The sequence below is a fragment of the Geotrypetes seraphini genome, chromosome 2, assembly GCF_902459505.1.
Source record: "Geotrypetes seraphini chromosome 2, aGeoSer1.1, whole genome shotgun sequence".
Lineage (NCBI taxonomy): Eukaryota > Metazoa > Chordata > Amphibia > Gymnophiona > Dermophiidae > Geotrypetes > Geotrypetes seraphini.
In genome coordinates, this window is record NC_047085.1 from 168,474,263 (window position 1) to 168,499,803 (window position 25,541).

Genomic DNA, 25,541 nt, shown 5'->3' on the forward strand with positions numbered 1-25,541 from the left:
GGCCCAAGAACAGAACCTTGAGGCACACTATTGGTAACATCCCTTTCCTCCAAGCAATCTCCATTGATCACTATCCTCTGTCACTTTCAATTCAACCAGTTCCTGAAACAGTCCATCACTTTGGAACCCATCCCGAGTTCATTCAGTTTATTTATTAGATGTCTAAAATCTAAATACACCACTTCCAGCGCACTCCCTCTATCCTATTCTCTGGTCACATAGTCAAAGAAATTCATCAGATTTGTCTGACAAGACCTACCTCTAGTGAATCCATATTGCCTCCGGTCCTATAATCCACAGGATTCCAGAAACTTGACCATTCTCTGTTTTAAAAGTGTTTCCATTAATTTGCTTACCATACTTACTGGCTGTAATTCCCTACTTCTTCCTTACTTCCACTTTTGTGGAGAGGGACTAAATCTGCCCTTCTCCAGTCCTCCAGTATCACTCCCGACTCGAGACTCATTGAAAAGGTCAGTCAATGAAACCATTAGAACTTCCCTAAGTTCCTTCAGCATCCTCAGATGTACATCATCTGGCCCCTTCCCTTTGTCTACTTTTATTTTAGCTAGCTCCTCCCAAACACAACCCTCTGAAAATTGATCAGGGTCTATCACTCCTCATCCCTATTCATGTTTGTGTTCTGCAGTCTTGCTCATGGCACTTCAGCCATGACCACAGAACAGAAATATTTGTTAAGCATTTAATCCTTTTCTTTTTCATCTTCTATATATTTCTCCCCTTCACCTTAGAGTCTCATAATGCCCCATTTGCATCTTTTCTTTCTTGATTACACGATCAGCCTCTCAACTTTTCCAGATATTTTTGCCTGTCTTCTCTTTCTGTGATGATTTGTAGCTTATGAAAACTAACCTCTTATTTCTTACCTTCTCAGCTACTACTTTTGAGAATCAAAGCTGCTTTTTTTTATCCCTCTTACTTTTACTTATTTGCCTCACAAAAAGGTTTGTTGCTCTCACAATTATGCCTTTCAGTTTTGCCCACTGTATTTCCACTCCATCCAGATGTTCCCATCTAAACAATTCATTGACGTAATCCTCCATCCAAACACAAGTTAATACAGAATATAGCTATCAAGATAGTCTTTGGGTAAACTACATATGACTGGATCTCTCTTGTGGTACCAGCTGGGGGGGCATTTGGGTGTTTTTTTTTTTTTTGGGGGGGGGGGCAATATGGGATTGGGGAGTCCAGGTCATGTTTTTTTTTAAACAAAAATAAAAAGATGTATTCAGATCCCAGCCCAATATGCGGCCTGGACCCACATAAAGCTAAGTGGGTAAATTTAGGACAACTTTTCAGCTGTCCTAAATTAATCTGCTTAGATTGTGGGGACCTTGACTGAATATTGTCAGCACCACATAAGCCCTAGCTCCTCCCTGGTGGCCACCCCTGACTGGACCAGTTTTTATGAGCTGGGCGATGCCACTAAATATTGGCAGTTGTGTAGCCAAGGACAATTTAAACAGGGCAGAATCTTTCTCTGATAAAGTATATGCTCACAGTTACATACCTCATTTAGAATGTACAATTCTGGAGGCCACACCTTCAAAAAGATATAAAAAGGATGGAGTCGGTCCAGATATACTTCCAAAAGAAAGCATAAACTGGCACTTGGATGTCTTACTGACTTTCCAGACGTCTTTTTGTCTCTATTGCATCTAAATCTTAAGGGTATGTGATAGAGGAATAGTTTGAGTGGACTTAGGACTTCGGAGGAGTGTTTTGAGTGGGCTTAGGACTTGAACATCCTGCAAGAGTGGGCGTGTTTTGAAAGAGCTTAGGACTTAGGAGGAGTGCTTTCAGTGTGCATAGGACTTGGACATCCTACAGAGATAATCAAACCTTTAACAAAATGTCCAGGGTTTTTTTTTTTTTTTTTTTAATACATTTGGAACTAGACCTGTTTTAAAAATGAACAAGGGTCAAAAAGGTGCCCAAAATGACCAGATGACCACTGGAGAGACTAAGGCAAGACCCCTCCCGTACTCCCCTAGTGGTCACTGACTCCCTCATACCACACACAGATGTGAAAAAAACAATATATTCTAGCCTGTATTATGAGGGAATGCTGAAAAGTTCTCAGCCAAACCAAATTATGATAATTATATATACAATTTTCTATACCATTCTTCCAAGGGAGCTCAAAACGGTTTACCTGAATTTATTCAGGTACTTAAGCATTTTTCCCTGTCTATCCTGGCGGGCTCACAATCTATCTACTGTACCTAGGGCATTGGGAGGATTAAATGACTTGCCCAGGGTCACAAGGAGCAGCGTGGGTTTGAACCCACAACCTCAGGGTACTGAGGCTGTAGCTTTAACCACTGCACCAAATTTTGGGTGGGTTTTAGAGGTCTCACCATATAATGTAAGCAGTTTTTAGTGATGTGTACCTGGGGCTTTGAAATGTGACATTCACTGCAGTACCCCCTAGAGTTCCCCTGTGTTGTGCTCAGCTATCTGTGAACAGTTTGCTAAGAATGCTGGCTGCTTTGATATCTGAAAAGCTTTAAATCATCCTCCCAAGTACCCGCCAGTACCTTTTCTAATCATTCCCCATACCTTTAATCATACCCCCTTTTTTATCTTTTTAATCATAACCCCTCTTGTACCTTTAATCATACCCCCTCTTGAAGCTTTTTTAATCATACCCCCCTTGTTTCAAGTTTTATTAGGATTTTATATACTGCCTATCAAGGTTATCTAAGCGGTTTTACAATCAGGTACTCAAGCATTTTCCCTATCTGTCCCGGTGGGCTCACAATCTATCGAATGTACCTGGTGCTATGGAGGATTAATTGACTTGCCCAGGGTCACAAGGAGCAGCACGGGGTTTGAACCCACAACCCCAGGGTGCTGAGGCTGTAGCTTCAACCACTGCGCCATACCCCCCTTGTACCTTTTTTTAATCATATCCCCCCTTGTACCGTTTTAAATCATTTGCCCCCCCCTTTGTACTTTTTTTTAAAAAAACAAACATGCCTTTTTACATTCTTCCCTCCCTCCTTCCATGGCTCAGCATTATTTTCCGGCAGCAGGTGCGTGAGTCAGGAGCTCAGAACTCAGGCGTGAGCTTTCCGCATTCCCACCTGGCCCCGCGCTGCTTTCTGAATGGCTGCCTGCAGTTCTCATGAGTCCCATGAGAACTGCTGCCAGCCATTCAGAAAGCAGCGCGGGCTCAAGTGAGAGCGTGTATAGCTTTGACCTGACCGCTGCACTCCTGACTTGCGTGCATGCTGCTAGAAAATAATGCAGAGCCATGGAGGGAGGGATATACGCTGGATCACCAGGCTTGAAAAAGGTACAGCGGTGAAGACGGCAGCGTTGGCGGGGGAGGAGGTTGTTTTAAAAAGGTGTGTGGCTGAAAGGTGGTGTAGCTGTGGCGAGGGGGGTTGCAATTGTATGTGGGGCGGCGAGGCAGTGTTTAAAAAGGTGGTGCAACTGAAAGGTGGTGCGGCCATTGGGAGGGGGGTTGCAGTTATATGGGGGAGCGTTGGGCAGTGCACGGGGGAGGGGGGATGTAGCAGCCATTTGGGGGATTCAAATTTTTCACCTTCGCTTCATAAGATGCACCGAGATTTCCACCCATTTTTGGGTGGAAAAAAAGTGCGTCTTATGGAGCAAAAAAATACAGGAGTTAATGTCTTATTAAAGAAATGACAATTTTTCATGAGGTAAAACTCTTTATATTTATAAATCTTTCCTTTTGGCTAAATCTGAATAATAATATTGTAATTTATAGCTAAAGAGACATATGATCAAGAAACTATTTTATTTTACTTTTGTGATTATGATAAACATACTGAGGGCCTCAAAATAGTACTTGGCAGGCCGCATGTGGCCTCCTGGCCGCGGGTTTGAGTTCACTGTTGTAGAATGATTTGGGTTAACAAGCTTTAGGTTGCTTGTTTCTTAAGGAGGGGGGAGAGAGAAAGAAAGCCATCCTGGAGTATTTTCTGAAGTATAAGTGTCCCTGATAGAATCAAAAGTAGCAAGAGATGAGAGGTTTACTGGACATTTTAAACGTCAATTTAACTCTTTTTTTACATATGCTACTATTGTTATTTGGAATGGTTAACCTATACAATTAAGGACATAATTTAGTTTTTGGAAATTTCGTAGAATGTCTAAAACATTTTTATATGATAGATTGTAAAGTTAGTACTTTTTAGTTAAAGAATTGTAAGGACATCTTTTTATCCAAGGAATTGCATTTTCTCAGAATTATTATGGCTTCTTTTTTATGTAAATTGCCTTGAACTAAATGGTATTAGAATGATTTTGAAATCTTAGATTAGAGGTCTATAAATATTGCATAGAGTGGAATGAGTTAGGTGCGAGTTGCTTGTTTATTCTTTCTAAAAATACTAGGACTAGGGGACATGCAATGAACCTACTAAGCAGTAGATTTGAAATAAACTGGAGAAAATATTTTGTCGGTCAATGTGTAATTAAACTGTGGAATTCATTGCCAGAGAATGTGGTGAATAGTTAGCTTAGTTTGGATAACTTCCTAAAAGAAAAGTCCATAAGTAATTAATATGGTTTTAGGGAAACCCACTGCTTATTCCTAAAATAAGCAGCAAAAAATATGTTTTACACCTTGGGATCTTGCCCCGTACTTGTGAACTGGGTTGGCCACTATTGGAAACAGTAATATTTGAGCATGATGGGCCTTCTGTCTGTCTCATATTTTTATCACAAACTAGCTGATGCCCCGGCGTTGCACGGGTATTTAATTATAGCAATAACACTGTAAATGAATTCAAATAAAGATACTTTATAGTGGTGAATGAAATTATTTTTTACAGCTTTATAAAAAGTACAATATTCAAATTATAATGTGAAATATTTGACAAAATGAATACAATACAACAAACACAAAACTTGATTATAAACAACAATTTTAGTTTCACCTCCAGGAGCAAGAACATATAAATTCTTGGGTGAAGAGACCCCCAGAACATATCACCCCAGGTAGTGAGGGATCTGCATACCAAGTTTCGTTCAAATCGGTCAAGCCGTTTTTGATTTACTGTGAGAATGGCAGCTGTTTACATTTTTTCCATTGACATGAATGGGTGAAATCTGATTTTCTGTTTGTAGCTCCGCCCACGTGTGCAGGTGGGCCGCGAGACCCCCAGAACATATCACCCCAGGTAGTGAGGGATCTGCATACCAAGTTTCGTTCAAATCGGTCAAGCCGTTTTTGAAGTACTGTGAGAATGGCAGCTTTCTACTTTTTTTCCTTTGACATGAATGGGTGAAATCTGATGTTCTGTTTGTAGCTCCGCCCACGTGAGCAGGTGGGCCGAGAGACCCCCCAGAACATATCACCCCAGGTAGTTGGAATTACAGTGAGAATGGCAGCATTTTACATTTTTTCCATTGACATGAATGGGTGAAATCTGAATTTCTGTTTGTAGCGCCGCCCACGTGTGCAGGTGGGCCGCGAGACCCCCAGAACATATCACCCCAGGTAGTGAGGGATCTGCATACCAAGTTTCGTTCAAATCGGTCAAGCCGTTTTTGAAGTACTGTGAGAATGGCAGCTTTTTACTTTTTTTCTATTGACATGAAAGGGTGAAATCTGATGTTCTGTTTGTAGCTCCGCCCACGTGAGCAGGTGGGCCGATAGACCCCCAGAACATATCACCCCAGGTAGTTGGAATTACTGTGAGAATGGCAGCATTTTACATTTTTTCCATTGACATGAATGGGTGAAATCTGATTTTCTGTTTGTAGCTCCGCCCACGTGTGCAGGTGGGCCGCGAGACCCCCAGAACATATCACACCAGGTAGTGAGGGATCTGCATACCAAGTTTCGTTCAAATCGGTCAAGCCGTTTTTGCGTGATCGCGGCACATATACACACACATACATACACACATAAATACCTCCGATTTTATATATATAGATTATTATAATAAAGCCATTAATGTGAATGATAGAATTGTTTTTGTGTTTTTAAAAATCTTATTAAACTAATTACAAGTAGCGACTTCAAATGTTCATCAGATAATTTTTCTGGCTTCATAAAATATACAGTTTACTTCAACCCAACAATTCTTATAAAGCATTTACAAGGATCAGATAACCTGAAAGTTGCACGTAATTCCAGGACTTCTTGTATATAGGAAAGAAACACCTTCCTGTGTCATTTTAGTAACATCTGGAAATATCCACACCCTTTGTCCATAGAATGGTGTTTTTAAATTGTGGAAAGATTTCCATCAAATTATTTAAGTCCTGTTCAAAAACAAAGGAAATTGTCATGGTAGTTCTCTGACTAATTTCAAATAAAGAATCCTCCAATATAGATGAAAAATTATTTAAGTCCAAATGCTGCTTATCTAAATTCTGTTCTGAAGACATCACTCCTTTATCCACCTTCTTTGATATATTAAGATAGCATATTTAGAGGGGGCACTAGAGAACACTACAAGATATGGCTGCTTAGTGGCTGAGCTCCGCTGGTGAATTTCTGAAAGCCTCTAATATAGCTGTTCATCGCACTTCGCAGTCTTTAAAAATCATTCTAAAACACTCGTGAATATGGCTACTAGCAAAACCAACAAACGGAAGAGCGAAGACCCGGTGTATCTGCTGAAATCTTTATCTGGTAAACTGGACTGCGAGACTGAGGCCTTACACATGGTCAAAGCAGAACTGCACTCTCTCTGGGAATTGCTGCAACCAATGAAAGAAAACACTGATGAAATTATGTCAGATCTAACATCTTTAAAAACTGAGATGGCAGTTTTTTGATAAAGAATGGACATCACGGAACAAAGAGTTGAGACGAACACTATGAATGTTAAAACGCTCCAGTGCCAAATCAAAAAGATATCGATCCTCGAATTGGAACTTGAGGAAGCTCAGAACTGCTCAAGGCGTAACAATTTGCGCATACTCGGGGTACCTGAGGGTCGGGAGGGGCGTGATGTGATCTCCTTTGTCCAAGGTATGATACCCAAATTTATAGATGTGACCTTTCAACACAACTTCGAGATTGACAGAGCCCATCGCATTCCAACTCACAAGCAGGATATGAATGTCAAATACCCATGACCCATAGCGGTATGCTTGCTGCGTTATGCACAAGTCATGGAGATTATGCGATAGGCCAAATTGAAATTTCCATTAAAGTTTGAAAGCAGCTCCATCCTGATCGTACCTGATTTATCTACGGTGACTGCTAAACAAAGGAAACTTCTACTGGAATACTGCCCCAAAGTAAAGTCTATTGGCGCCACATACAGAATGTTTTATCCAGCTTCCCTAAGGGTCACACATAATAACATCCCAAAAAAACTTATCCGACCCCATGGAACTGGCTGACTTTTTGGAGAAACATGCACTGAGTACCATCGATAAAACCTGAGGCTTCCTCCAACAATCTTTCTTCACTTTCTGATGTACCTGTGCTACCACATCCTCCTGTTTTTATCCTGTGGAGGATTGATTTAACATTTACTGCTGATCGCATTCCCTAAGAAGAATCTATATAAAGTTTTTCACAATTATACTTACTTATAGTAATGTGATTGCTTATCAGTTGTTTATATAGCTAGTTGCTTATACTGTTTAACTACACGTAATGATGTTCTTTTACTTGCAATATGTCTGGCTTTGCATACCTCAGGATAATATTACTTTTTGCTGATTTTACAGCACTTATCTTTCAGTCTTCTGTCTCACCCACTATAAATACCAATACTGTATAGTACCCACTCTGATGGAGGCTGTGCTCACTTCATCCATGTTACTGAGGCCTTACCTCTCCCTGTGAACAGCTTATATGAATCCTTTTCTTAACATCTATCTGTGCTTTTGCCAGCTCTATTGTGGCTGCTGGTCACCCTTGTGGTCTTTCTATCCCATCTTTTCTTCCTTACACTTTGCTATTCGACATTGTCTGGTCTGTTCTCATTATCTTGTTCTGTATCTTCCATTGTTATATATCCTCTGCTACTTTCCTTCTATAAAGGTAGGAATGCAACACAATGGGAATGGCTGAAGTCGTACTGCTTTTTGTATTATGTGTATACTGGTTTTCTCCTTATGTGGTTGTCTGATCAGTATAACTATGGTATTCTCTTCTCGATCTCAATCATCTGTGAGTGGTCTCTTCACTATAACTCTAGTGCTAGTATGATTTATGTTCCGACTACTGTTTATGCTGTTATTTCTTTTCATCAACTGTTGTCCCACATCTGCTAATATCAATGTAATGCTGATGCTTGTTTTTATTATTGACCACTATACTCCAGCGCTGATTGCATATGTCTCCTGTATTGTGGCTATTCTACTTACATACATTATGTTGTTTGCTGAGTTCTACCTGTTGATTAACCAATTCTCTCCTCTTGTTCTTTAAATGTTAAAGGTTTGAATAATGCCACTAAACAGTTGAAAATCAAGGATTACATTACCAGACTCCAGCCTGACATAGTTTACATACAGGAATCTCATCTATCAGCTGCTGATGCCTCTAAATTCTCATTCCCCTGGACAATACCTATGTTATATTCCCCTGCTATTGAAAAAAAAATGGTATCCTCACCATAATTCGGAATAGGCCTGATGTATCATTGATCTCTCACAGTAATGATATGAATGGCTGATGGATATGGGCGGTTATACGGATTAATGGTAGACATATAAATTGTTTCAACATATATAGCCAAAATCTTGACGACCCTGGTTTCTATGATGAACTCTCTGAACACCTATTGAAAGCAGAAGATCATTGTTTTATACTAGGAGGCGATTTCAACATGATACTAAATCCTGACCTAGCTAGGAAGGCACGTACCCAATATAAGAAATCCAGATCATGGTATAAACTTCAGGATCTGATGATTAATTTTGATTTGACTGATCCTTGGCGTATCCAGCATACTTGAGACCAATCTTTTTCCTTCTACTCCACGCCCCATGACACATATTCCCGCATTGATTTTTTTTCTAGTTAGCTAATCATTATCTTCATTGGTACAATCCTCTGAGATTGGTGGCATACTTGTCTCAGATCACGCTGTAACCTACTTGAATCCAGATGTTGGAGACAGTGGAGGTTTAACATTTCACTTTTACAAGACTCTGATTTCGTCCCCTATGTCAACTCAGCGATTGAGGAATTCTTCTCTAATAACCTGGCTAGTGATACATCTGTTGTGAATACCTGGGACTCCTTTAAGGCGTTCATTCGTGGACGTATAATATCCTACTCTGCTTCTTCTCAGAAACAAAAACTGAAGAATATTGAATCCTTGGAAGAACGTATCAAACAGCTTGAAAGAGACCATATTCAATCTTCCAATGATTTTTCTATACTTTCTACTCTCCGTGATCTCAGACTCCAACATAGTTTGCTTACTAGTCAAGTAGCTTCTCAGCATCTGTTGATGAAACATGACACTTATTACCTTGAAAACAACCGCAGTGGTCACTCACTAGCCCAGTATTTAAAAGGAAAACCCAACAAAACCTTTGTGGCCGCTCTTCATACCCCTGATTGTTGCTCAACTACTGATACAACTACCATTGTACACCTTTTTCAACAATTTTACTGTGACTTATACTAATCTGAACTCGATACCACTGTCTCAGCAGGATCTTTTCTTGAGCCACTACTACACGTCACAATGACCGAAAATCACATCACAACTTTGGCTCAGCCTCTCTCTGCTTCGGAAATCTCTGCTGCCATTCACTCTTTAGCCAAGAAAAAGGCGCCAGGACCTGATGGCCTCAACGCAGAATTCTATCATGCATTCATGCCTAAACTCCTTCCTCATCTTCTAAATTTCTTTCTCAATCTTATTAATAATGATAAAAGGGAAGGAACCTTTACAGAAGCCACAATTATAGTCCTTCCTAAACCTTGTAAGGATCCTATGGATGTTAAGAACGTTAGACCTTTATCATTAATTAATTAATACATTAATGGTAAATCATTGCTTCTAGGCTCCAACCTATTTTAAGCACCATCATCGCTTCAGACCAGACTGGATTCATGACTGGGCATCTCTCCAGTGACAATATAAGACTTTTGCAAATATCATCCATCGGTCCAATCATGGGGCACCCCCGCTGCTTGTGATGGGATTGGACGCAGAAAAGGCATTTGATCGCCTGGAATAGTCTTATATATTTCAAGTTCTACAATGGTATCGGTTTCCAACTTATTTCTTATCCCTGGTCAAAGTACTCTATTTTAATCTATCTACAAAACTTTGCATTAATAACCATTTCTCTACATAATTCCTACTGGCCAGAGGAACTCGCCAAGGATGTCCTCTCTCACCTTTACTGTTCAACATCGCCTTGAAACCACTTCTGATAGTGCTAAGATCCAATAAGAACATCTCTGGATTCCGTATCGCTGATTATGAGGTAAAACTGTCAGCATATGCAGATGACGTCCTGATCTACACTTCACCTTCATCTGTTCCTCAGATTTTGACAGTAATTCAAACCTTCTCTACTGTTTCCGGATATAAACTAAATTTGATGAAATCTGAGATTATGCCAATCAAATGCCCAGAAATTGGTGGTGATATTAAAAGGATGGGATTTATATGGTTGCCACATAAGATTAAATACCTGGGAGTATTTTTGGACCCTCCTTAGATGATACCATCAATCTTAATATCTTATGGACAAAATTAAACACCTCACTGAATATAAGACACCGAAAGAGTCATTCCCTCCTCTTGAGCAAAGAACTCTCTTAATCTAATACCCAAATACATATTCAACTGCACTCTGTCAAGAGATCTCACATAATGTTCCACTTGTATGCATGCAAATTGCGCTCCCCAAGTTTCTCCCACCTTAGCCATTAATTCAGTGCGATTCAATAGTTCCCCCTCATTTCCCAGTATGTGTTCCAATCTTAAAATTCCTCTTATACCCCATAATCTATACTCTCTAGAATCTCTACCCGGAAGAAAAGCCGGATTACCCTGCAAAGGCAAGAGATCAGTGACCAATGGATTTCCTCCCAATAAGTGCACAAACCAACACTATACCTTCTGTAAAGTTTTAAATACAACACTTGAACGAATATAATATGGTAACGCATTTCGCGTACTATGTAATAACGCAAATATATCATAAGGAGCTAAAAACTCCTGTTCCATCTGAAGTGGAGTATAAATGCTTGTCATATTTACCCAATCACCCAAATGACGAAGCAAACATACATAATTATAAATCTGCATATCCGGCAAGCCCAACCCCCCTCTATTCCAATTACCTAACAAGTGGGTCATCTTTAATTTAGGTTTCTTAGCAGCCCAACAAAAATGAGTAATTTTTTTATAAAAGATATTTAATTCCCTCTTGAATAAACATAATGGCAAAGTTTGTAACATATACAACCATTTAGGAAAGATAAATAATTTAACTAAGCAGATGCGACCCATTAAAGAAAGGGGCAACCCCTTCCAGTTATCTAACAAAATTTCCATATTCTGTTGAAGCCAATCCACATTAAGGCAATATAATTGAGTAGTTGACATAGACATTACTATCCCCAAATACATAAATTGCCCCTGTGCCCAAGTCAATGGAAATTCTGACCCCCATAAAGCCTTTACTGCAACAGAGGACGCAAATGCCTCAGATTTACCAAAATTTATACGGAAACCTGCATAATCACCATATTCTTTAATCAATTCCAATAAAGACGATAAAGAAAACAAAGGGTCTGTGAGGTGTACTAAAATATCATCTGCAAAAGCCGAAAGTTTAAAAGTTGTATTTCCAATATCAATCCCACTATAGATGACATAGCATATATATCTCTAATAAGGGGGTCCAAAGTAAGCACAAATAATAGCGGAGATAACGGACATCCCTGTCTCGCTTAGATGAGAAGGGGTGGGTGTGGAGAAGGATGGTTAAGGTTCAAATTCATATAGATAAGTGGGGTTTAATGATATTGGATTTTTTAAAAAAAAATAATTTATTTATTTATTATGTATATTAATAATTGATGTATTATTGATGTCTTTTGATGCTGTATTTATTTGCAAGTTTTGTATTCTAAGGTCTGTAATTATTTTTGGGTAGAGAGTACTATTGGGTGGGAAGGGTATAGAGAGGGAAGGTAAAGGTTCAAACTCATATAGATAAGTGGGGTTTATTGATATTGGAATTTATTAATAATTGATGTATATTGAAGGTTTTTTTTTTTTGATGCTGTATTATTGTATTTGATGATATTTGTATCAATAAAAACTGTTTGAATCTAAACGCCTCACTGCCCAATGGACTCCACTTAAACTATCCTGGTGGGGTCGCTTGGATACTATAAAGATTGTAATTTCTCCTGTAATCAAGTATGTACACAGTACGATCCCATGCCTCTTCCCTTGTGCCACGTACAAAAAAATGGAAACATTATTGACAAATTTTCTATGGGTTCATAAAACTCCACGGATTAGTATTCACAAACTCAAATGTGCCAAAGGTAATGGAGATGTATCATTTCCAAGTCTATATGAATACCATCTGGCATTTATATTGCGACATGGGGCTTTATGGTATTTTTCTGACACTAAGTCTGTTTTACCATCATGGGAGATAATTGAAATTAGCTCAAGTCCCATGCCGCTGAGATTCCTACCTGTGATGACTAAACAGACTTTTGTGATGGAACATCCTATCCTCAATTCTACTGTATTAGCCTTGAGAGATGTTGATGACTTCTCGGATGTTAAATGGGAAGACTCCATACTAACTCCACTGTAGAAAAATCCTCGGATTCTTATACAGAATAAAGCTATCTCTTGGAAGATTTGGCAGAGCTGTTGCATATGATACCTTGGACACTTTTATGACGGCTCACATTGGTATCCCTTCAAACAAATCTGTAGAGAATTTAACCTTCCGCCATCCCAATTTTTTTGTTGGCTTTAGCTCACTATTAAAAAGGATGTATTGACCAAATTCAGTATTGTTTCACATCCTTCCATACTTTCGCTGTGCGATAAAATTATACACAAGCGCCATGAAGCCTCTCAGTGGTACAAGTTACTACAACAACATAGATTTATCTCTGACACACACTTGCGGGAAACATGGCGCAAGGAATTTAACATGACCCCCTTCAGAGGACATCTGGTTAGATTTGTGGATCTCAGTATCTAAATCTCTCCATTCCTCTGCTATGATGCAAACTGCATACTTCCTCATGAATAGAGCTTAATGGAATCTCGCAGGCTTGCCAAGATGGGGGATCAATTTCTGATGTGTGTTGGTCTTGTAAAGTTGATGGGGCATCGTTTCAACATATGTTCCTAGATTGAAGTTTACTTCAGCCTTTCTGGAAGCATGTATGGAAGACGATTACTTCAATTCTTCATTTGCGACAGATGCTATCCTTTGATATTATTGTGATAGGCTCTGGTGCCTTATCTTCCCCTCTCGATGTTCCACAGGCCCGACTACTGAGAACCCTTATATTAATAGTCCTTAAGGTAATTCTTTCCAATTGGAAATCCATTACCTCTTGCTAATTATTCTACTTGGTGGTCTACTGTTTCTCTTGTTGTTAAATATGAACGTGAACATACTTAAAGGTTCGGATCCTTAACCACATTTCAAGCGATATGGGACCCACTTATTTATTTTTGCTTATGACTGCTTTATATATAGCTGCTTTACTGAACACTTATATTGCTATACTGATTATCTGCATGTCTATACATGATGTATATTTTCTACTATTATTCCTGTTCCTCTGATATACATACCCTAGTTTTTGGTACTCTTGATGTATTGTCCAGACATTGCTCTATTGTTGATGATGTTTTTTGTTCATGTCTCATCTGTTTGCATTTTGTTTTTAAATACCAATAAAACTTTTTGAACTAAATAAAGAAAAATAAGAAAAATAAGGAACAAAAAAAGTGGAATATCACTGGATTAAGGGGCTGGACTAAGGGGCCAATCGGAATCTTAGGCCACATCCATTGCATCCCAGGATGTACCAGGAAGGAGGCCTAAGACTCTGATTGGCCCAAGTGCATAAGGCCCCTCCTATGGCTTTGGGGCTTCAGGGAGTCCTGCCAGCTCAGCTGATCGAGGATTCTCTTGCCACAATCGGCCCAGCTGGCTGCTTCCAGTTTTAACATGTGAGGTACGATTCTGTAACCAGCGCCCATGACATGGGCGCTAGTTAAAGAATCAGGGGAAAGGGAGGGGAAGGGATATGTATTTATTATATAATTTGAGGAATTAAGTGCTGTTTATTTTGTACATTGTTTGATAATATGTTGCACTTGATGTTGGTTTTTAAAATGAATAAAGATATGGGAAAAAAAACCCCAAACAGAAGCGATTCTGTATAGGATGCCAGAACACGATTCTCGAGAAGCTTCTTTAACGGCCACTAAAACCGGCATCCTATACAGAATCTGCCCCTAAGTGTATAGTCCTCAATGGAGACTGCCCCAACTTTGTGGGTTAGGTTGAGAACTTTTCAGCGGCCCCTCGTACCTGTTTCAAAGTGGGTGCTAATCTGTCCATGTACTCAATGCATGTAACCATGTATTTTATAAAATATACCATATGCGCACATTACTACTCTGTCACCTCTTTGCACAAACTACATTCCCAGGAATGCCAATAAGCAATGCATGAATAAGTTTACGTGATCTTGTAGACACAAGTACATATGTGTGTTAATAGCTGTATAACTGTATAAAAGGTCTTTTCTGCTCATAAACCCAACTTAATGTGCAGAAAATTATTTATAAAAGTACCATCAAAGATATATAAAGATTTGCATCAATTATACCTTAGGGGTGAGTAAAATGAAGCCAATATTATTTTATTATAGTTTCTTGATCCTTCATTATCTGTTGCAATAACTCTACATATAATAAAAATGCAACCTGATGTGATGATGAAAAGAAACAACTATTAACTCTGTTGTATAGTTTGATGTCTTGCCAGTGAGAGGCATTTACTTCCTCTTAGAAATCACTACTTTTTCCCATTGTTTTTTTTGCTGATTTTGAGAAAATGAAGCTAAGAAAATCAGGTACAAGAAGTTGTGGAGCTTTTTTCATTAGCTACTGTTTGCCAATTAAAACTGACCAGGTTTATACCTTGCCTGTAGAGCTGAATTCCTTTGAGTGTTGCTTTATAGTTATTTCATAAAAGCCACAGCAAATTGTTCTATAATTCAGTTTAAGAATTCTGCAAAGCCGGCACAAATATGGCCTAATGTCTGGAGATAGGAAAGCATTTATCTTCTAAAGTTATTAACACCCTCGTTTGCAAGGGATTTTCCCACCCCCCTTCAGAAAACAAAGTTTTTGCTGAGACTGTTAAAACTGTTTATACTAAATTGTGCTCCCTCTGTGCTTGACACCTGATTTCATCCACTGCACTGCAAGACATGTCATTTCCCATGATGCTCTGCAAGAATTGCTCAGCTCAGCTGAAACAGAGCCTGGTTGCTTCAGCATTAAACATATGGCTTCGTGTTTATTTGTTCTGTGGCTCCTGTTAAATGAATCTGATATATGAAAAGCTTCTATAGATGGGTATTTTTAAGCCATCAATGCCTAGAGCTAATATAATAATCTGCTCAGTGCATTCCTAGCATGCAATATTGCTTTATAACCTATAATAACAAAACAGAGATATTGCCTAGAAAATATCAAATACCCCCCTAAAAAAAAAATTTAAAAAAAAATTGTGTAATTGTACTTGAACATTCACCAGAAGACTCTCTTTGACCTCAAGATGTTTCATAGTTTGTGGAGCAACAAGTTTTGGTGTAAAACATTTGAACATGTTTTATGGAATGCATTTGTCAGGAATTTTGCGATTTTGTGGAGATTTGTTGAAGTTCAGAAAATTGTTGAAAACATATTTCTTTGCTCAAGCCTTTTATTTATGTAAGAAGGTCATACTTACTTTGTATGATGGAACTCTTCCTTTGATTCTTGTTATACTGTTATTGCTTTTGTTTTGTTTTAAATTGTTGGGAGATCAAGTTATGTCCTTTGATATTATGTGCGGTATGTTTATTGTGAGCCTTTCAAGTGGTTTTTTTTACAGAATTCGAGGGGATGCTGAAAAGTTCTCGGCCCAACCAACAAAGTTGGGGCAGTCTCCATCAAGGGCTATACACTTACTATACACTTACTCTTTTACTAAGGTGCGCTAACCGATTAGCAGGAGCTAATCAAATTAGCGCACGCTAAACCCTAACACATCCATAGACTAATATGCACACGTTAGTGTTTAGCGCGCGCTAATTCGATTAGCGTGCACTAATCAGTTAGCACGCCTTAGTAAAAGAGGGTCTAAGTCAAGTGATTTTCCACTTTTTTCTTTCCGTCAGAAAAATATGGAACAAAAAAAAAAAAAAAAGGAAAATCACTGGGCTAACAGCTAGATTCTGTATACGATGACACTATCAGCAGCTGCCTATAAGGTGGCTGCTGATTGTGTGTCAATCACACAATTGTTGTAGGCAAAATTGTGCCTCTGGGCAAGGTAGGTGCCAGAAATGAAGGCTAGGATTTTCTGAACCTACATTTTCGGCACCTATCTATGCTGTGAATTGCACCTATGTAATAAGCGCTTTCTGAGGCCTAATGACATTTCCATTATTAGCCATGCCCATAGAGGCATTATATGCCGGAAAGTGCCTACATAGGTGTGAAAACAGTGCCTTTTATTTAGGCATCAGTAGGTGCTTGAACATTGGTTTGTTTTTTATTTTTGCAGTTTCTAATGGTATTTGTCAATTAACTTAGGCACTGGTAGGATAAGTTTCAGCATTGATATAGAACTTCACTGTAAATGTATAGCCTTCGATGGAAACTGCCCCAACTTTGTTGGTTGGGCTGAGAACTTTTCAGCAGCCCCTTGTACATATTGTGAGATATTTAGATTCTAGAAGATTTTTCTATAGGGAAAAAAAGAGGTTCAAATTGACTCTCTAAATATTTTGCACGAAGTGGACCCTGAAGTGGACATGAGCCCTATATGCTCCCAACTGGGTATTCAGAAATGTTTTATCTCAGTTCATATTTGAGTCTCTTCATAAAGGTGGTTAATAAAATAAATAAATAAAATGTACCCTTGTGAATTAGAAAAGAGCTTGACATATATGATAGTGCTGTAACCCCTCCTACTACTAATTTGTCTTCCTCCTTCATCTCATAGAGCAGGGGTGTCAAAGTCCCTCCTTGAGGGCCGCAATCCAGTCGGGTTTTCAGGAGTTCCCCAATGAATGTGCATGAGATCTATTTGCATGCACTGCTTTCATTGTATGTTAATAGATCTCATGTATATTCTTTGGGGAAATCCTGAAAACCTGACTGGATTGCGGCCCTCGAGGAGGGACTTTGACACCCCTGTCTTAGAGACTTACAGATGCCCTGAAAGAATTGTCTGGCAGCAAAGTTGAACTGATTATGAGAATGAATTGGTGCATTTATTCAGTCTTCATTGCAACCCTTGTCACTCTTTAGGAACCCATAGTCATCCTCTTTAGGAACCATCTTTTTTTAATTAAAGAAAAAGAAAAATTGGAAGACTGTTTAAGATTTGTTCCACTTTAGAAAAGAGAGGAAAACTTTTTTTTTTTTTTTTTTTTTAAGTTCAATAAGTTTTATTGAGTGTTTTTGTAACAAAGAGAAAAACAAAACATAACAGAACATCAATCGCAAGGATCAAGTAATAACAAATCCGTCATCTGTAGCAAAGCATAAATAAGAAGAAAAGACAGATCGTTTTCATGATGTTTGGGACCCTGTTCTGCAATATTGTTCTCAAAGCTTATAACACCTATGATTATTTCAAATTACTAGCTGTTGTTTATCTCTTTGTATATCCATGATGACGCTAAATACTAGATTGTATTTTTTGTATGTATCCCCCTCCCATCATACCAGGTTATGCACATGAATGTATTGTACTTTTTTTTTTAAATCTTAGGAACTATTTGCCATGCTGAATTCCTGCAAGAACCCAAATGTATATATTATAAACGTTAGATAAACAGTACCATCAACATCGCAATAATTCTGCCATATGTGAAAGGAGGAAGCAAGACCAAACAGCAGCAGGTATGTTTAATGAGTGAGGTGAAGGAAGCTATTAGAGCTAAAAGAGAATTCTTCAGAAAGTAGAAGAAGGAGCTGACTGAAAATAATTGTAAACAGCACAAGGAATGTCAAGTCAAATGCAAGGTGCTAATAAGGAAGGTGAAGAAAAACCTTGAAAAGAATATTGTGCTGGAAGCAAAAACACACTCTTTTTTTTTTTAAGGTATATTAAAAGCAAAAAGCTGGGAAGAGAATCAGTTGGAATGCTAGACGACCGAGGGATTAAAGGGACTCTCAGAGAAGACAAGGCCATAGCGGAGAGATTAAATTAATTCTTTGCTTCGGTCTTCACCGAGGAAGTTGTGGGGGAGTTGCCAGAAATGGTATTCAATTCTGATGAATCGGAGAAACTCAAGTAAATCTTTGTAACACTGAATAATGTAATGGGTCGATTTGACAAATTGAACAGTAGCAAATTGCCTGGACCAGATGGTATAAATCCCAGAGTGCTGATAGAATTGGTGTCGGGTGCTGTGGGAGCAGGAGGGGGGGATGGGGCAGAAACATTGAGGAATGATGGGGGGGATATCAGGGAAGGGATATAGGGCTCTGTGGCTCAGCTGATCCTGGCAGGGGGAATCTCCATCAGCTGAGCTACCAGCAATCTCTGAAACCGGCTCAGCTGATGAGGATTCCTCTCCTGCGATCAGACAAGGTAGTTGGGTATATCTACAAAACTTACTTTTGTGCGTTTTTCATGGGGAGATATTTATTTTTCAAAAGGGCCATAAGATAGATGTCCCAAGGACCAAAACTTATACCTAGGCCATGTTAAAAAAAATAAAAGATTAACATCTGGCAGTTTTGAAAATGGACATTTTTTTCTCTTGAGTTTGTGGATGTCCTGCCCAAAACGTCCAACCTCAGCCATTTGTCCTATCGAAAATGCCCCACCACATATTTTTGTAGGCTGCAAAATGGGGTGCAAGAGTTTTGATTGTACAATTATAGTGTTTTAATTTAGATTATATTGGATATTGATGGGTTAATAAAGTTTTGGCCCTGTTTTGACTTATGTTGATATCTGTTGTTTAATTAAATGAGGAAGAGGTATTGATATGCATGTTACAATGTTTAAACTTCCCAAACCCACCCTCTAAATCAGGGGTGTCCAACCTGTGGCCCCATGAAGTATTTTGTGCAGTCCCGGTCGAGGATGATACAGTGTTTTCCTCTGCTGCCCCTGGGTGTTTACCGTCTTGCCGGCTCCCTCTTCTGTCTTGCTGCAGCGTTTGCGCGGCCTCAGAAACATTTTTTCCGGCCAATGCAGCCCAGGGAAGCCAAAAGGTTGGACACCCCTACTCTAAATTAAAGGATAAATATCACCCAGATTACTTATTCTTAAGAAAATGATCCAATTGGGAAGGTTCAAAAAAATATAAAATGTATTCTTGATGTGTTGGGCAAGCATTTACAGGGTCTTGAAAAGTTATTTTACTAAGAAGGATGCATTTCTGGATATATGCACTTGAAAATTAAGGATATAATCTAACCAAACCTCAGGATCTCTAACTAATGGATTTACAGGAATCTTTACACCTTCCCAAATTAATGATCTTATTATAAAAACAGAATCAACTTTTAAAGATCAAGTTGTAGAGAATACATCATAAATACAATGAGAAAGTCCTTAAACAATATTTCCAGCAACAAAATTCCTCTTAGTGCAAAAAGTTTAGAATGTTTTTATAACATTGAGATTCTATAGCTTTGGAATAAGTTCTTTCATAGGGCAAATTTAATATGTCCAATCCTGACCACTCCATGGATAATCTGAGATGTGTTTATTAATAAACCTTTGTCACTAGTAGGAAAACCCAATTCCATTCTGTGGCCAACACAGAAACTAGATTGTAACCTTAAAAACTGTCTACAAAGAGCCACTGAAAAGTTCTCAGCCCAACCAACAAAGTTGGGGCAGTCTCCATCAAGGGTGTAGTTTGTAGTGCGGTGAGCCGCGTTGAATGGCCCGCGCTGTACCGATGCTCATAGAGTTCCTATGAGCGTAGGAAGCAGTGCGGGCCATTCAGTGCGGCATTCTGCGCTAAAAACTGCTAGCACAGTTTGATAGGAAAGGCCCTTAGTCCAGTGATTTTCACGTAATACATGGAACAAAAAAAGTGGAAAATCGCTGCACTAACCCCCCTATTTTTTTGAAACAGCGATAGCAGTTTCTAGCACAGGGGCCATTCAGCTCGGCTCCCTGCTATTGCAGTTTTATTAAAGGAGGCCCACGTGTATAGCCCTCGAAGGAGACTGCCCCAACTTTGGTTGGGCTGAGAACTTTTCAGCATCTTATTTTTGAATTTGAAATATTAAAAAAAACACAAAATGGGTCCCCTCATGTTCATAAATCTTCAGGGGTAATTTTTCTCATACAGCATACGGCCCACATCGTCCAAATGAAATTGAATGAATCCAAGACAAAACTTCTTTGGCTTGGCCCAAAATTAGTTCAGCTACCCACCTCAATCCCACTGTCCTCCGGCTCCACTCTGCAGCTCGAATTCTCCAGCAAGGTCCTGGGCGTCATCATTGACTCTACACTGTCCTTCAACGATCACCTCAACTCCCTGGTAAAAAAATGCTACTTCAGCCTTCATATGCTGAGGACAGTAAGATCCTGTTTCCATCAAAAACATTTCGCCGTTCTCGTCCAATCCATCATCCTCTCCAGACTGGACTATTGCAATTCCATCTTCATATGCCTAACGAAGAAAAACCTCCACAGACTCCAGCGGATTCAAAATGCTGCGGCCAAGCTTATCTTTGCAAAAAGTAAATTCGATCACGTCTCACCACTCCTTTCCAAGCTTCACTGGCTTCCGATAATTTCCAGAGTCCACTTCAAATGCATCTGCCTAACTTTCAAGATCCTCCACGGCATCCTTCCTCCATTAATCCCACTGTCCTGGAATTCCTTGAATCTTAGTACCACCAGATCTACCCAAAAATCAAAACTATCCTTCCCCTCATTAAAAGGCATTTCCCACCCAGGAAAACTGGGGACTTCCCTCCTCTTCAGATTCACCGAGCTCTGGAATAACCTTACCTCCCCTCTTCGGAACCTGAGTGCTCTCCAACCCTTCCGTAAACATCTTAAAACCTGGCTTTTCTCAAAAACTTAATCACTCCCTCCTCATCTGACATCCTAGCTCTTTAACATTCCTCTTTCCTCCGATCTTCATCTAACCCTTTCCTTGGAGTTCCTTTCTCTTCACAATCCCTGTAAACCGTGCCGAGCTCTATGACCATGGAGATGGCGCGGTATACAAACCTAAGATTTAGTTAAGTTAGTTTAGTTTAGCATTGTTTGATAAGATCTTTACCATAATAAATAAGTAGGAAGGTATTTAAATAAAATCTATTAGGCGTTTTATGGAGAAATGTTTTTCTCAATCTGCATGCCTGCCAATATCCAAATCCAAGATGAATATTCTAGGAACTCACTTGTTTGGAAATATTAGCTCTGGAATATAAAGGGCATTGTTATTCATTCATTTCCAATGTGGTTATCGCAACTCATATTTAGAAAAATGACCATTTACTCTACCTCAGGGTAAGACTACATGCTGCTTCTACAGTTAAGAATTGGCATAATGATATTTGTGAAATGTGTCATTTGTCAAATGTGAGCATATTATGTCAGAACAGAAGAAATAGAGCAAGTAATTTCACTTTATTTCCGTACATGAATTGCTTGATGAAAATTTAATGAGAAATTTTATTTTCTCTTAAAAATGAGATAATCCCATAACTCCAGAAGTATGAGACTATTGATTTTTCTAACCATTCAAGAATATATTGTAGAAGAAGATCTAAGAGGGAGGACTGGGTGAAATTGGACATTGATAGAGACTTCTTTTATTTCTTGATTAATTTTAGGAGAATACATTAAAATTGAGCCCACTTGTTATAATGCAATTAGAATTATATTAATGTAGGCTATACCAAGTGACATGAAGAAATTCTGAGTGGCACTGTGAAAAATGTGTGACAATGAATCTAACAAAAGATCAGATGTAAGTACAATGGACTTGATTGACCCAAAATCATTTGATCTCTAGAGGGCATGTAGAGAACAGTGGAGTCCTTTTATTAAGGCGCGCTAAACGATTTAGCGCGTGCTAAATGCTAAGGCATCCATTATATCAGGGGTGTCAAAGTCCCTCCTTGAGGGCTACAATCCAGTCGGGTTTTCAGGATTTCCCCAATGAATATGCATTTTGTGAACAAAAAGAGCTATATTTAATATAGATTGATAAACTGAATTTCCACACATTCATAAATTACTTCTATTTATTTTATACTTTTTTTTTAAAGGATTTTTTCACCCCACACATGTTAATACTTCATTTAATATAAATATACACATGAATAACTTACTAAAACCTTCACAACCCACCCAACCAACCCACTAAAAGTTCATTTCAAAACTACTCCATTGCAGTACTGTCCATATACTGGCCAAAAAAGTGAAGTGTGTTGCTGAATTCAAGAAAACTTGGGACTAGTATGTTGGATCTCTAAATGAGAGAAGGGGATATTAGATAGCATGGTTAGGCAAATAGATAGACCATATGGTCATTTTTATATATTTTTATGTTTCTATGATATTCAGAGTGATTTATGTGGGCTACCTAACTGCCGATATTCAATGGTACTAAGCGGTGCAGTACTGCTGAATATTGATAGTGGAAATTCTACAAAGTTTTGTGTGTCAAAAATTACAAAAACTAGGGGACGCTTGATGAAATTACAGGGAAATACCTTTAAAACTTTTAGGAGGAAATATTTTTTTTCACTCAGGGAATACTTACACTCTGAAATGTGTTGCCAGAGATTGTGGTAAGAGTGGTTAATTTAGCTGGTTGTAAGAAAGGTTTGAACAATTTCCAGCAGGAAAAGTCTATAGTCTGTTATTGAGATAGACATGGGGAAGCCACTGCTTGCCCTGGATCAGTAGCATGGAATGTTGCTACTATTTGGGTTTTTACCAGGTACTAGTGACCTGGATTGGCTACCATAAGGACGTGCTACTGGGCTAGATGGACCATTGGTCTGGCCCAGTAAGGCTATTCTTATGTTCTTATGCTCTCAAGATACTGGAGTTAGAAAAAGTTCAAAGTAGAGTGACCAAATTGATACAGAGGATGGAACCCCTCTCATATCAGGAAAGGATTAAGAGGGTTGGGTTCCTCAACCTGGAAAAAAGACAGCTGAGAGGAAATATGATTGAGGTCTACAAAATCCTGAGTGTTGTAGAACAGGTAAAACTGAATCAATTTGTTACTTTTTCAAAAATTATGAAGACTAGGGGACACTCAATGAAATTACATGGAAGTACTGTTAAAACAAATAGAAGGAAATATTTTTTATTCAAAGAATAGTTAAGCACTGGAACTCATTGCTAGAGGATGTGATAACAGTGGTTAGTATAGCTGGGTTTTAAAAAGTTTTGGGCAAATTCCTAGAGGAAAAGTCCATAGTTTTCTATTGAGACAGACGTGGGGGAAATCACTGCTTGCACTGGGATTGGTGGCATGGAATGTTGCTCTTTGGGTTTCTGCCAGGTATTTGTGACCTGGATTGGCCACTGTTGGAAACAGGATATTGAGCTGGATGGGGGGAGATCGCAGTGGGCAGAAGGGCCTGGGATCCCTCCTGCCCATATTTTAAAGGGGGTGGGGGGGGGGGTCGCGGGGCTCGTGCCTTGGCATGAGGTGTTGGGCTCCCTCCTACCGGTATTGTGTCTGGTGGGGGGGGGCTCGCTCCTCGGCAGGAGGGGTTGGGTTACCTCCTGCCGGTATTGTGTCAGGGTTCAGGGGTGGGGGGGTGGATCATGATCGTGGCAGGAGAGATTGGGAATCTCTCCTGCCATGATCGCGATACCCTCCCCCCCGAATTGCTGTGAACCATGGCAGGAGAGATTGGGCATCTCTCCTGCCACGGGTCGTGGTAGTTTGGAAGTGGGGGGGAACGCGATCACGACAGGGGAGATGAACCTTCTCTTCTGCTGCGATCATTGTGGTGGGGTGGGCAGGTTTACCGGGGCTACTGAGCTGATCATGGCAGCCATGATCAGCTCAGCGGCCCCTATTCGGAGCGTATACCTGGTCTAAGTCAAAAAGTATAAGTTCCAACTGGGCAACCGGTTAAACTGTTTGGTTATACTTGCTGTATGAGTAAGTCTAGGTCTGCCCACCTCCCGCCCTTTCTCCTCCTCTAAAAACGCCGCTTTTCACTCTAGGCATTTAGAGGCAGGGGAAAGGCTTAAGCTGGTTTTAGATACATCTAAAACCATCTTTGATTATCGGTACTTGGACAATCTGGCTTAAAATAGCCCCAAAAAATGAAAATAAATTTTTAAAATTTAAAACCGCGAATAATCGAATCCGTAGATACGGAATTCGTGAATTTGGAGGGGGAAGTGTATACGTAAATTATTAACTCTACTTTGGTTTTCCAGTACTTCCAGTTTCTTCCTTAGGAAAATATTATCTATTGTGGCTTTCTAAGAGGAGCCGTAATTGGCCTTAAAAACTTCTTCTTTCTTTTAAAATACCTGAAAAAGCATTGCTACCTTACTTTATGTCTTTAGCTATTTTTCTTCTGCATGTGATTTTTGCCATCTTTATTTCAACTTTATCTGCTTTAGTTTCTGTTAACATTTCATAATCTGTTCTTTCAAGCCAAGTGGATGTAATGTACCCCCACTAGTATTTTCTTCTTCACAGAGGGAATTTCTATCCATAAAATTAGTTAGTTTTGTTCTTGCAGAATTTTTAACATGTATGACTCTTTAACATACAGTATAGCTTCATTCATCTATGAATTTGATCCCCCTATCATTTAAATCTACTTTGTACCTTGGTATTGCAGTGTTCCATTGAAAGTAAACCGCTTAGACCAGTGTTTTTCAACCTTTTTACACCTATGGACCTCTGTCTCCCTACTCCCTCTACCCATGTCTAATATTTGACTGCTGTCTTTATACTCCATCCTCATGTTCAACATTTTCCATGTCTCTCTGCCCCCTGCAAGGTCCAGCATCTATCTTTGTGTCCCTATTCTTCCAATTCCCACCTAGTTCCAAGAACTATCCTCCCACAAGGGGATCCACCATCTTCCTTCTGTCACACCAATCCCCCCTCCTGGGTCTACCATCCCCTTCCAACAACACCTATATCACATTTTTCCCTCTCCTCATAATCCAGCATAATCCGGCGGTTGAAGAACTATGGTTTAGATAACCTCCATTGATAGGTGATATATAAAAACTAATGAATTTGAACTTGAACTTCTTCTACCAGGTCTATCTCTTCATCTGCCTATTTTTAAGATGTCTAGAGTACATTTTAAATATGC

General features: G+C 39.2%; 1 long non-coding RNA gene across 2 annotated transcripts in view; it reads left to right on the plus strand.

The window, feature by feature from the left end:
• LOC117355595 overlaps nucleotides 1–25,541 on the plus strand; it is a 50,044-nt gene that overhangs the window by 9,974 nt on the left and 14,529 nt on the right. The window contains exons 3-4 of one of the 2 annotated variants that reach the window (XR_004538403.1): nucleotides 18,004–18,134; nucleotides 18,337–18,631. This is a non-coding gene — a long non-coding RNA (uncharacterized LOC117355595). Of the gene's footprint in view, nucleotides 1–18,003; nucleotides 18,135–18,336; nucleotides 18,632–25,541 lie in introns of those variants that run through there. The other variant, XR_004538404.1, reaches the window with a different exon arrangement.